This window comes from Malaclemys terrapin, chromosome 21 (assembly GCF_027887155.1).
Source record: "Malaclemys terrapin pileata isolate rMalTer1 chromosome 21, rMalTer1.hap1, whole genome shotgun sequence".
Lineage (NCBI taxonomy): Eukaryota > Metazoa > Chordata > Testudines > Emydidae > Malaclemys > Malaclemys terrapin.
This window is the reverse complement of record NC_071525.1, coordinates 2,447,911-2,460,171: the sequence shown is the minus strand read 5'-3', so window position 1 is coordinate 2,460,171 and position 12,261 is coordinate 2,447,911.

Sequence of the window (12,261 nt, the reverse complement as noted above, 5' to 3'; positions counted from 1 at the left end):
TCCAGGCAAAAATCTGTGGGCAGTATCAATATAATACTTACATCATAGGCCTGCCCCATAACGCATCAAGACTGTGGCAAACAGATCCACTTGTAAAATCTAATAATTGAAAAGTTCTTACATTTTCATTCTGGATCTCTAAAGCAGCAAGCGTGCTACTCTGAGTACCCAGGAGCTCCCTTACAGGAAGGGAAAAGCTCCAGTAATATTTCTGTGTCAAGAGAAAATGAAAAGTGCTCTCAAATTCATACACTCCCACATAACCTTAACTCTGCCCACTTAGAGAAATGCTCCAAGGAGTCCCTACGAGAGATTTTAGCAATGTCTTCTTCCTGAGCCTGTGCAAAACTGCCAGAAAGTTTAGAAATGACGTTTGTGTCTTAGGCCTTGTCTAAAGGAGGAAGAAGCTAGCTAAGTCTGTGATCTGAAGCGGTTGTCTGCTGTCCAGCCCAGTGAGCCAGCACTCCTAGAAATGAGCTCTTTGGTAGTCACTTAGCAAACAATATAATAGCGCTCAAACAAACAGCTGGACATATGAGACTCGTAACTATATTACAGGCAGCTCTCATGTTTTCTGTAAGTGGCTTTAGAGAAGAGGTATTAGCCCTTCCGCCCAAGAAGTCTGAGTCTGAACCCTCCTTGGGAAATACAGGTAATAAGGGTGAAAAAGACCAGTTCTGTTGACAACTTTGGAGGCCTGGTTCTCCTCTTACTTGAGTGGGGCTTGAGAAGTGGGAAGGGCTGGTGCATGCTCCCTATGTCGGGATGAATTTCATTAGCTGGTGTTTAAATAAGGACAGCAGGAGAAAGGAAAACCAAAAGACTGGTACTATGGTGCAACAGAATTTCCACGTAAATGAGAAGTGGTGCCCATGCTCGCAGAGCAAAATAACACAGAAGAGAAAGAATAAGGTTTGCCGTTTTTTCAAGGAGGGCTACAATCAGTCACCTGCTCCAAAGGCTGCAATGTACTCCAGTTCTTTCTCTGTCGTGACTTGCATGTTTGAAGTGTTTTCTGCACTTCTGTAAATCCTTCACTGATGACTTTTAGTGGAGATCTCACTGCTTTAAGATTGCACCATCCCCATCCCTCCACCTCGCCTTCCTGATCCTTTTCCCTGCAGCTCCTAATCCTTTTTACAGCTTGAGACGCTAAGAAGAAAGCTATCATCTTAATAACAGCAATTTACTGTTTCCCTGCTTCATGAAACCATTAATTCTCACAATACCCACAAGAAGTAGGTAGTTATTATCTCATTATCTAATAAAGTGATCACTGAGGCACAGAGCCTAACTGAGATGCTCAAGGCCATTTCACTGGAAAAGCGGGAGCTAGAACTCAGGCACACCTGATGGCTAATAGTATTGTTAGCTACAACTTCAACTCTCATATTGCCCCGATGCCTCCACTGAGATCTTGAGCCCCTGAGGCAGCTTGCTATAGAAGCCCGGGTTCTGAGACTGTTCTCATATTGGAGAGTTAACAAACTAACCAGGCAAGAGGGAGGAAGAAAGGATTATTTGCCCCACTTTACACATGGGGAGGTGATGAATGGGGAGATGAAGGGCAAGATCTTCCATAAAGTTAAGCACACGGAGTGCTGAGCGCTTCTGAAAATCTGGCCCCTACTGATTTTCCCAAGGTCCCACAGGCCTTGAATTGGGACACAGAGCTCAGATTCTCTGTGTCCCAATTCATGGTAAATAAATATTTACTGGGGGGGGTGGGTTAGCTCAGTGGTTTGAACATTGGCCTGCTAAACCCAGCGTTGTGAGTTTAATCCTTGAGAGGGCCACTTAGGGACTATGGGGCAGGCGGGCAGGCAGGGGGAGGGACTTGCTGACCTTTCAGGATCCCTTCCAGCTCTATGAGATAGGTATATCTCCACATATCTTATATTAATGGCCTAAGCTAGAAGATCATCCATTCTCTCTAAGGTCCCTGTGATAGTTCAGGGAAACTGCACCAGATACAGATTCATGGGCTGAGCATACGGACGAGTGCCCACAATGCCATTTGAACTCCGCGGGGTCCCGTGGATGTTCAGCGCTGCTACACATCAGGCCTGTCTAGGTCTTCTTCATGTCCCCTGTTTCCATAGGTTTAGGATCGAATGGTTTTTGCAGCGTAGCCTTGTGCTCTTATTGAGGTTTGTGCTACCGGATGCTGAATGGGCTAAAACAAGTCGCTTTACCTGGGACGTGATTGTGAAACTGTACAGCCAGGAAACAAGAGAGCAGAACATCTGGTGTCAAATGCATCGCCGTGGAGCTGGTGATTCGCTGTAGCTCTTATTGTGACCCTGAAAATATATTCTTTTTACTCTGCATTATTGCATTCTGCAAGTGTGTGCTCCACTTCTCGTTCTCAATATTCTGCATGGGTGGCAGGTGAGGCCCCCTTTTGGAGAGGCTAGCCCGCTGGCCCCGTCCCTTCTGCCCAAGCCCCCCTCCCTCCCTCCCTCCACTTGCTGGAGCCCCAAGACCTTGCCCCACGTCCAGAGGAGCCCCCCCTCCCCCGACACACCTCCCACCTGCAGCCAGAGAAGTCACAACACACACACTCCCCCATGGCCAAAGGAGTCCCGGCCCATCTGCCTCAGCCACACCGGCTGGCCCCAGCGCCAGGTCGAGCTGCTGGCCACCCCCAGCGCCAGGTTAACCCCAGTACTGGGCCGAGCCGCCAGCCCCCACAGTGCCAGGCTGGCCCCAGCACCGGGCCAAGCTGCTGGCCTCCAGCGCTGGGCCGAACTGACCCCGGCTGGCCCGAGTATGGCCCTGGAGCTGAGCCCCCACCAACTTCAGAGTAGAGGGGGAGGCAGGGCAGGGCCTTGGGGGGAACATAGGTAGGGCCGCAGCCTGGGTCAGGGGAGGCTTAGCCTGCCCTGGCCTTTGATACCCGTCGCCCATGATATTCTGCATCATAGTGTTGGCCTTCTGGTTTTCCTTTCTCCTCCCTTCTTTCTCTCCAAAACACTCTGGGTGAAATTCTCCCCTCTGCCGATGGTCAGGACCAGCCCTATGCACTGCACCAGTCCCACTCCAGTCCATAAGTAAGAAGACAATCAGCACAGGCGGTTGGTTTACATATTTCAGCTAGAATGAAAATAAACAACTGACTTTCAACTTGAATCTATTTCCCTGGTCTAAATATTATATACAGCCGTAGAAATGCCAGGGACCTTGTGAGAGGTCATGTAGTACCGTCCCGTGTGCTGCACCGTGACCACGTGATAGAAAAGTAATTGTAATTAGACTTGCGGTCTGGATCTCTAAAGCAGCAAGCAGGCTAATCCGAACCGGACAAACTAGTGCACACGCGGGCACTCCCTTCGAAGGGGGGTGAGACTCCTGCCATTTTTCCATTTAAAGGCCAAATTCAAAGTGGCGTAACAGCGACACACTCCCGCCTCACTTTAGCTCTGAAAGCACTACCCGAGTGGGTCCCTTTGACCGATGGCAGGACTGCATTCTCTGTGAGCAAGCGGAGAACAGCAACAGAATTCAGAAGCGGCCTGTGTGTCGAATTCGTAGGCCTCATCTAGACGAGGAAGATGCTAGCTAAACCTGCGCTAATCTCAACCCCTTTTCCTGATCAAGACAGCCCCCGAAAGACTTAACAACTCCCTTCGCCCGTTCTTCCTTGTTCTAATAAATCCCAGTGGGAAACCACCCTGCCAACCTCTTTCTAAAGCTCTTTCTAATGCTCATTGGCATTGTACTGCAGCAGACCGGACCGGGAGTATGTGTGCAGCGTAGATGCGGCGTTCTGCTGGGCACTGGGGATGTTTGAGGAACTGGTAAAATAGGGAATAGTTCTCTTATGCTGCGTTTTCTTCTTAGCATCCCTAGTGGAACACCGCCCTCTGGAGGTGACAGTTGGAGCTGTGCAGGCCAGCTGTAAATTCGCCCTGATTAACGAAGCAACTAGGATGCTGACACAGCACTTTGCTGAACGAAAAGAACGTTTCCATCTCCAGGGCTTCTATTGCCGTCTCCCTGGGGGGCAGAAGTAAGGTCCGGTGGGAGAGTGCTGCAGCAGATATTACGCGAATCTTTTACTTCCTGTAAGACGTTTGAGTTTTGCTGCCCTCCACATTTGAAAGGCCATGAAGTATAATGTGGCAGAGGTTCTTTTAACAAATAAAATTTGCTTTTATTTGTTAAAACTTGGCGCTCAGTCTTGAAAAGACGTACACAGGTGCTTAGCGTTAACGTGAATAGTCACAGTGCATTCAACTGGAGAAGTTACATGCTTAACATGGAGCATGCATGTAACTTTTTACGGAAACAAGGCTCTAGTTGCTCTTTTTTTAATGATGGGTTGTGGAAAGAGGCAAAGTGTTTATCGTATTTAAAGGGAGTGTCAGTCAGAGGAATTTCACAACCCAACTAAATAAATATCTTAGATTTTGCCAAGGAGAATAGCACTCGTGCTGCATTCAAATTATTTGGAAAGAGGCGGAAAGATGCGTTACATGATTAGCGGAGGATTATTATTTCAGAGATTCAAGCAAATATTATTTAGACCTGGGAAAGATGTTTAAGTTGAACAACCTTATTTCTTACTTCATTTCTATCCTTCTGTTTCTCTCTAGCTAGAAGATGATGTAACCTGATCTCGCAGGAAGGGGACTTCTTACTCAGCAGCATCAGTGCTGAAATGTTAATAACTAGGATGAAAATCAGTCCTGTTCAGTGCATCTGCCCAATGCTACTGAGCAGAACTGGGGCCTGATTCTCTGCTCCTTGCAGGGCTGACTTGGACTTTAGTAGTGTATAGGTCGGGTGATGTCCCTCGACACCGGGTGAATTTCACCCAGAATCTTTTGTACATAAAAAATGAAGAAGGAAGGAAACCCCCAAAAGCCAGTACTATGCAGCAGAATTGTAATGTGAATGAGAAGCGGACTGTACGCTTGTAGAATTAAGCTTTGCAGGGTATAAAGTGCATCTTTTCAGGGTTTCAATCAGAGCTACTACAAATCACCCACTCCACGGTGCTGCAGTTCATACAACAGGCTCTCCTTTCTTTGTTGCAGCTGTAGAGTTTGACAATCAAGTCCCATTTGCAACCTTTTCAAGTTACTTGCTTCCCTCCATTCACTGTTAGATAGAAGGAAGCCCAACAGAGGCAGGGAAGTAGGCTGCAAAGTCATTAGGTCATTAATCAAATGTAAAACAGAACGTAGGCAAAATAGGTACATGTCAGTTTCTCTCAAGTACTGAGCACTCAAAGCAAGATGCAGATTCATGAATTACCGTATGGGCAATGGCCTTCAGAAATGCTGAGCACCCAGGACTTAACTGAAGTCGATAGCAGCTCTGTCTCCTGATTGTCCTTTGTTCTGGGGATATCCTTCCGGGTTTAACATGGCCCACAATTTCCATAGCTGTACCTATCGAACCTTTGGGAACTGCACGATCTTCTGTAACTATACAAGCCCCTTAACTGTACTGCAAACCTAGCCATGAATCAACATGTGCCTCTGATCTCTGGCTACAAAAAGGGTATAATAATTCTTCTTCCCACACTTTATGGGGAGGGATAGCTCAGTAGTTTGAGCATTGGCCTGCTAAACCCAGAGTTGTGAGTTTAATCCTTGAGGGGGGCACTTAGGGATCTGGGGTAAAAATCAGTACTTGGTTCTGCTAGTGAAGGCAGGGGGCTAGACTCAATGACCTTTCAAGGTCCCTTCCAGTTCTATGAGATAGGTCTCTCTCTCTCTCTCTCTATATATATATATATTATCCATCTTGTCTGTTTGGTTTATCAGTACAAGACAGGAGGTTCCTCCTAGTTTCTGCTTGTACGGTGCCTGGCACAACGGGCCTTGACTTCAGTTGTGGCATCTAGGAGATACTGGAATTAAAATTATAACTAGTCAAATGAACAACAGCTAGGAGTGCCTGAGGTCTAGGCCCAGCTCTTCAACTGACGTGCCAAAAGACCTTGGGCAAGTCACTTTGCCTCCATGTCTCCACTTCCCTTTCTATAACACAGCGGTAATAACAACCTACTTCACACTGTTAATGACTGCATGGAGCAGTGAAAAAGGAAGTTGCTGTGTAGGAGCTAGGCAGTATCTGTATTAGTGTTTCAATCTGTTAGGAGGAGGGTTAGGAACTGCAGCGCAGGAGATTCAAGAAAGAGAGGATCGGAGGAGAGGAGAGGAGAAGAGAAGGTCAAGTCAAAGCCGAGGGGATCTCCAGGAAAGGTCATTAATGAAGACTTTACAGGTGAATAGTATTTCATAGGCAGGACCCGAAGAAATGGAGAAGGCTTTTAGTGTTTGGGGAGGTAGAAAAAGAGAGTGAGAAGGGATCAAAGGTTTGCTTAGGATGGTGGCTAAGAATAAATGGAGCAGAGGAATAGAAACAGGAATTGGGAGCAGAGATGTACAAAGCAGCTAAGGGAACAATTCATTTCTTGCATCCATCTGCAGTGTTGTTGTAGCCATGTTGGTCCCAGGGCATTAACAAGCGGGGCCTGACGAAGAGCTCTGTGTAAGTTCAATAGCTTGTCTCTTTCACCAATAAAAGATATTACCTCACTCCATCGCTTTCTCTCACTAATGTTCCCCAATACCACAGTATCTGAAAATTGCCCCTAATATTCTACTGCAACTTGCACATTATGTTTACTCCCTCTGGTGTGTTTCAGGTTTGCCTCCATCACAGAAAGATGTCTTCTCATAGACAGCTGGTCAGTCCCCGATGCGCCACACCTTGGGAGGTGACAGGCCCACAGCCAGGTGCTAACATCTGCAGCCAGCCTTGTGTCACATCATGTGAAGATTCAAGAGTGGTGGTTTATGCACCACCGGTTGTTGTGGCATTCCCAGGACCCACCCTTAGCACTTGCCCTCAGAAAAGCATAACTGGATCTGAAGTGCCAGTTGAAATGGGGGCTTATTTGGATCTAGAGGGTCATATGGTCCTGGGAGCTCATATAGTGCCAGGGTTCCCTATGGCATTGGGGAAACACATGGTTATGAGGTCTCACTTGGTGCTGGGGGCTCATATGGTTCAAACAACTCATGGTTCTGGAGGATCATATGGCCATGGGGGTTCATACAGTTCCAGCAACTCATACTGTGCCAGCAACTCATACGGTGCCAGGGGCCCATATGGTGCTGGGAGATTTCTTGTTTTTGGGGGTTTATATGGTTCTGGGGGCTCATACAGTCACAGTAGGGCCTACACTTCCAGACTGTCTCCTTTAGGCACTGGAAACTCATGCCCCTTATTCTTCCCAAAGAACTAGTATGTCCCACTACAAAAACTGTGGCCCATATTAAATTCAGAATACATATGCTACCCACGGAACAGGAAACAACCAAGAAATGAAAACAAGACACAGAGTCCTGGAGGAGATTACGGGCATATCTTTCAGAAGTGCTGGGCTCTCACAACTCCAGTTGAAGTCAATGGGAACGGTGAGCGCTCAACACTTTTGAAAAACAGGCCCACTTATGTCTTTCTCAAGTTAGGCTTTCCCTTAGAATTAGCTAATGGTTCCCCCACTTAGTCTCATGCTCCACATGGTGCTTTGCTGTATTTAATGTTGACTGGGGTAAAGCAAGTAACTAGAAACAGTGGAAAACAGGACTTGATTGTCAAACTCTGCAACTGCAACATAGAAAGAAGAACATCTTGTGTGAAATGTATCACATTCGAGCAGCTGATTGGTTGTAGCCCTTCTTGAAACCCTGGGAATATATTCTTTATATTTTGCATTATTTTGTTCTGCAATGGTATACTCCACTTCTCATTCACATTAAAAATTTGCTGACTCAAAATATTGGCCCCTGGTTTTCCTTTCTGCTCCATTTGTTTATTAATGCACCACTATGAATTAAATTCATACCTATGGAGTGGGCCAGAGCCAGCCCTATGCACTATTTAGACCCTATTCAAAATGCAAAGTAAGAGAAGAATCAGGCCTCTTAAGTAGTCAGTAGCAGTGTGGGCCCTATGCACAGAGATTAATTTCTCCATTGTTATACGCAGTTCAGACCTCCCGCTGTTGAGAGGAACAATTCCCTTCCTGGAGAGGTGCAGCTCCAGTCAAAAGAAAGAAAATGAAAAAGAAAGAAATGAAATCAATAAGTTGCTTTCAACTTGGACATATTTCTTTTCTGCCAATACCTGTTATGCTTGCGGCTGAGAAATAATCACCCTCCACTAATCATTTCACCTCGTTTTTTTCCAAAGAACACTTTGAATTGTTGTTTATATCCAGGAATATTGCTGCAGCCTCTCCCCTTCTCCAGGGAGATTCTTCACGGGTGCCTGTTTTGCTTCCTCGGATTAACATGCCTCTTATTTTATAGCCTTCATAATGAAGATATAACAACTTTTTAATTATTAGGTTTCAAAGCTGGATCATGGTGCCATGCTCTACCTAGATGGCCAGTCTTGATTTAGAGACTTCAAGTGATGGAGAATTCACTGCTCCCTAAGCTTGTTATTTCAATGATTAATTCACCTTAACATTAAATATTTGTACCTTTTTCTACTCTGACTGTGTCTAGTTCCAACCACTGGATCTCATTATTCGTTTGTCTGCTAGTATATAGAGATGTCTACTATCAGAAATGGCTTCCCCAGTAGGCTGTGATCAATTCAGCTCTTAACCTGCTCTTGAATAAATGAAATAAATGGAGCTTTCCTAGGTCTCTCTATCAGGCATGTTTTCCTGACCTCATATCATCCATTTCTCTTTTCTGAGCCTGTTCAATTTTTAAACATAATTTTTGAAGTGAGTCCAGCTTATCCAGCAATCTGGATCAGTCTTTGCAACATGCCTCTTCTTCCCATTAGCATTACTACATCCCTTGCCATTTTGACCAGGCAGTCTGCCAGTCAGGACAAAGGATGACCCATGTTCATGTACTTTCTGGGTTCCTTTCCCTGTTTAATTTGTTTATAGTTTTGTTGCAACTTGCATGCTGTACATTATCCCTAGGATATCAGATGCCTTTGTGGGAATTACCTGAGCAATAACTATTATTGGGGATATTGTGAGATTTCCTCACTACAAATGACTTCAAAGCACTTCACAAACATCCATTAAGATTTTATATAAGCAAAAGGTTGTGTTATTATAATAGTAATAATATGTTTCTGGAATTAAACGACCCAGTACTGAGTAACAACGTCACTTTCAAATATGCTTGCCAAGGGCATCCACGCCATTCTCCCAATCAGGCCACGATTAATCACGTTGGAATTCAGGATTATTTGTTTTGGATTAAATTGGTTATTTTTAAAATGAAAACAAATAGAAAGCTACGTTTGAAAGTTTAAGGGCCAAATTCTCAGGGGCTGTAGTTCTGCTTGGAGCCATCAAATTTAGTGACACCGTACACTAGTTGAGGATCTGGATCTATGGTCCAATCAATCCCTTCCTAAGACGCTCCCTATTGCCCGTGTCTTGTTTTACCTTCTGCGTGTTGTAAAGTTATCATCTAGTTAGGCATGCCTGTACATGTTTTCAGCCTTCATCTCTGCCTCCTGTTTGAGGAGCCCGAGGATTTTAGTATGAAGCTGGAAGAATTGAAAACCAACATTTTCAAAAGGGCCTCGTAATTTTGGGTGCCCCAGTTGAGACGCCTGATGGGGCCTGGACTTCAGAGGGCAGATGCTCAATCCTTGGAGAAAAACCAGGCTCTATTACACTGTCTTAAACACTGTTAAAAATATCTACCTGGAGTTAGTGATCTTAGGTAAAGCAATAACCTCTCCCCTCTTCAGTCTCCCCCTATGTTAATGTTGCTAGTTTGCTCACTCTTGGGGGTTATCAATCAATTTATTCATACTAGGTTTCCCATACTCCCTGGCTCATCCAGAGCTGTCAGAACTATGCCCCATCCCAGCCTGGTTTTTGCTCCATGCTGTGACGGTGGAACAGGACTGCAGACAATCATTCGCATGATGGATGAGTGCCCGATTTGACAGCTGCGAGACGGCCTCCACCACCTTGATACAAAGCTGATCCTCTGGTTTTGGAACCTGGACATTGAGATCTGACATCTGCATATGAGAGGAGGCAGGTTTCCCGTCATCTGTTTATCCAAAGTATCAATGCATTTCCCAGGTAAATTGCTCTGAAGCAGCAAGTGCTGGCCATTGTTGCAGACAGGATATAACACTAAATCAAACTGGCACTTCCTAGGTTCCAAGATCTGCATAGCAAGGTCCAGAGTCATCCCTCCTTGACCAAGAAAGCTTTAACTCTATTGCTCCCGAGATTCTCCCTCAGGCGGAACAGAGTTGTCTTGTTACTGACAAACGAGAGCTGACCATTCGTTTGTCTTTCAACAGTCGCATCTGAAGTACGGCTTTCCACAGGGACGTCAGATGGGGCGAAGCTGACTGTGTACTATAACTCGACCCCAAATTAGTGAATGCATCAGCTTAAACTCAGGGTAGATCTACACCCGAAACGCTGCAATGCTGCAGCTGTCGTGCCTCTAGGACAGTGATGGGGGTGGGAGTGGGGTGGATGACAGCTGGGGGTCAGAATGGCAGCCCGGGGAGATGTACTCATGGTAGGGTGACCAGATAGCAAGTGTGAAAAATCGGGACAGGGTGTGGGGGGTAATCGGTGCCTAAGTAAGAAAAAGCCCCAAATATCGGGACATCTGGTCATCCTAACCCATGGTAGCTGTGCTCGGACTCGCTAAAAAGAGAAGGGAGCACACTGTGGCATGGGCTTCAGTGCCAGGTGCAGAAGTGAGTATGTCCCCGGGGTGGTCGGGCGGGCTGGGGCAGCCGGTATGAAGCTGACACCATTGCCGCCTGACTTCTATTTTTGTTGAACTAGCTAGAGTACAGCTATCATGAGTACAGCTACTCATATGTCTATCTGAGCAGCCATTCACACGCCCTGGTGCATTGCAGAGGTACCCTTAATCTTTGCAGGCAGGTACATTCATTCGTGGTTTGATGTGGGAGGATGAATAGGGAGGGATTCATACGTCGCTGGACTGACACTCATCAGAAGAGACAGCCTGGAATCTGTCCCAGGAATGACACTAGCTCTCACTATGGGAATGGGGCGTGGTTTGGTACAAGCCACTTATCCGGATCTGGGTGTGTCTGGCTGGGTAGCCAGTATGTCCTTGGCCTTTGCCATTCAGGACAAAGGGTGGTTCCGCTGTTTCTGACAACCTTTTACCACAAAGATGACATTCATTCCCCTCCTTAATTTGTTGATATTCTTGTGGGCTGTCTGTTTAATTAAGTTGTAGCCTTTCTGACATCCATTATCCCGGGAGGGGAGGTGCCATTGTAGGAATCAGTCATTAGAGATGTCCAGAGGCTTCCACAGATCAAAGGATTTCACAAACACTCATTCCTGATTACTCATTACACATGGAAATTGCTGCGTTATTATTATATTAACAGCATAGTTAGATGCCCACTCTGCAGTAATTGCGTCAATTTTAAAAAATGCTTGTCACACACGACATTCCCCAGACTAGGTCATTTATATTCTCAGAGTTTGAAGGGTTTTGATTTTCATTTAAAAATAACTTGTGTGCATTGTGAAGCCAGACCCTCAGCTGATGTAGCGCACCGCTCTAGATTCCACATACATCGTCAAATGGCCTTGAAAATAACTACACCAGTTGGGAGGTCAGAGTACAGTTAATAATCCAGTCTGCATTCATTTGGTTTAGGGGTTCCCAAGATACAGCTCCATCCCTCTAAGTGATCACATTTCAAATGTGCATGTTCTTTTAACATGTTTTGGACCATAGCTAGGCAAAGATCTATGGGCAGTATCGATATAAATCAGCATATCTACAGTATGCCACCAAGATCCACCTTCCAAACCTAAAAATTCAAAGGGTATTAAATGTTCTGTCTGGATCTATAAAACAGGATGCAAGCAACTTGGAGCAAGAAAAACTAGAACACACACACAGAAGCTGCTAAAATTCACACACTCCCTCCCATATAACCAGAACTCTGCCCCATATGAGCAATTTGAGTTCATAGGACTTCATCCTTCCCGAGCAGGTCGAGTACGGCATGCAGAATGAAGATGGGAAGTGTGGAGCAAAATTGAAGGCCTTGCTTTGATTCAGAGGAAGTGAGCTAAGACTGCCCTAAACTCAACCACGTTTCCTAGTGACAATAACCCTCCAAAGACTCTCACCCTTTTACCTGGGCCCTAAGGAATCTCTGTTACATTCAGGGTACATTCAGACTGAGCCAGGTGACACACCGCAATGTGTGCCTAAGCAC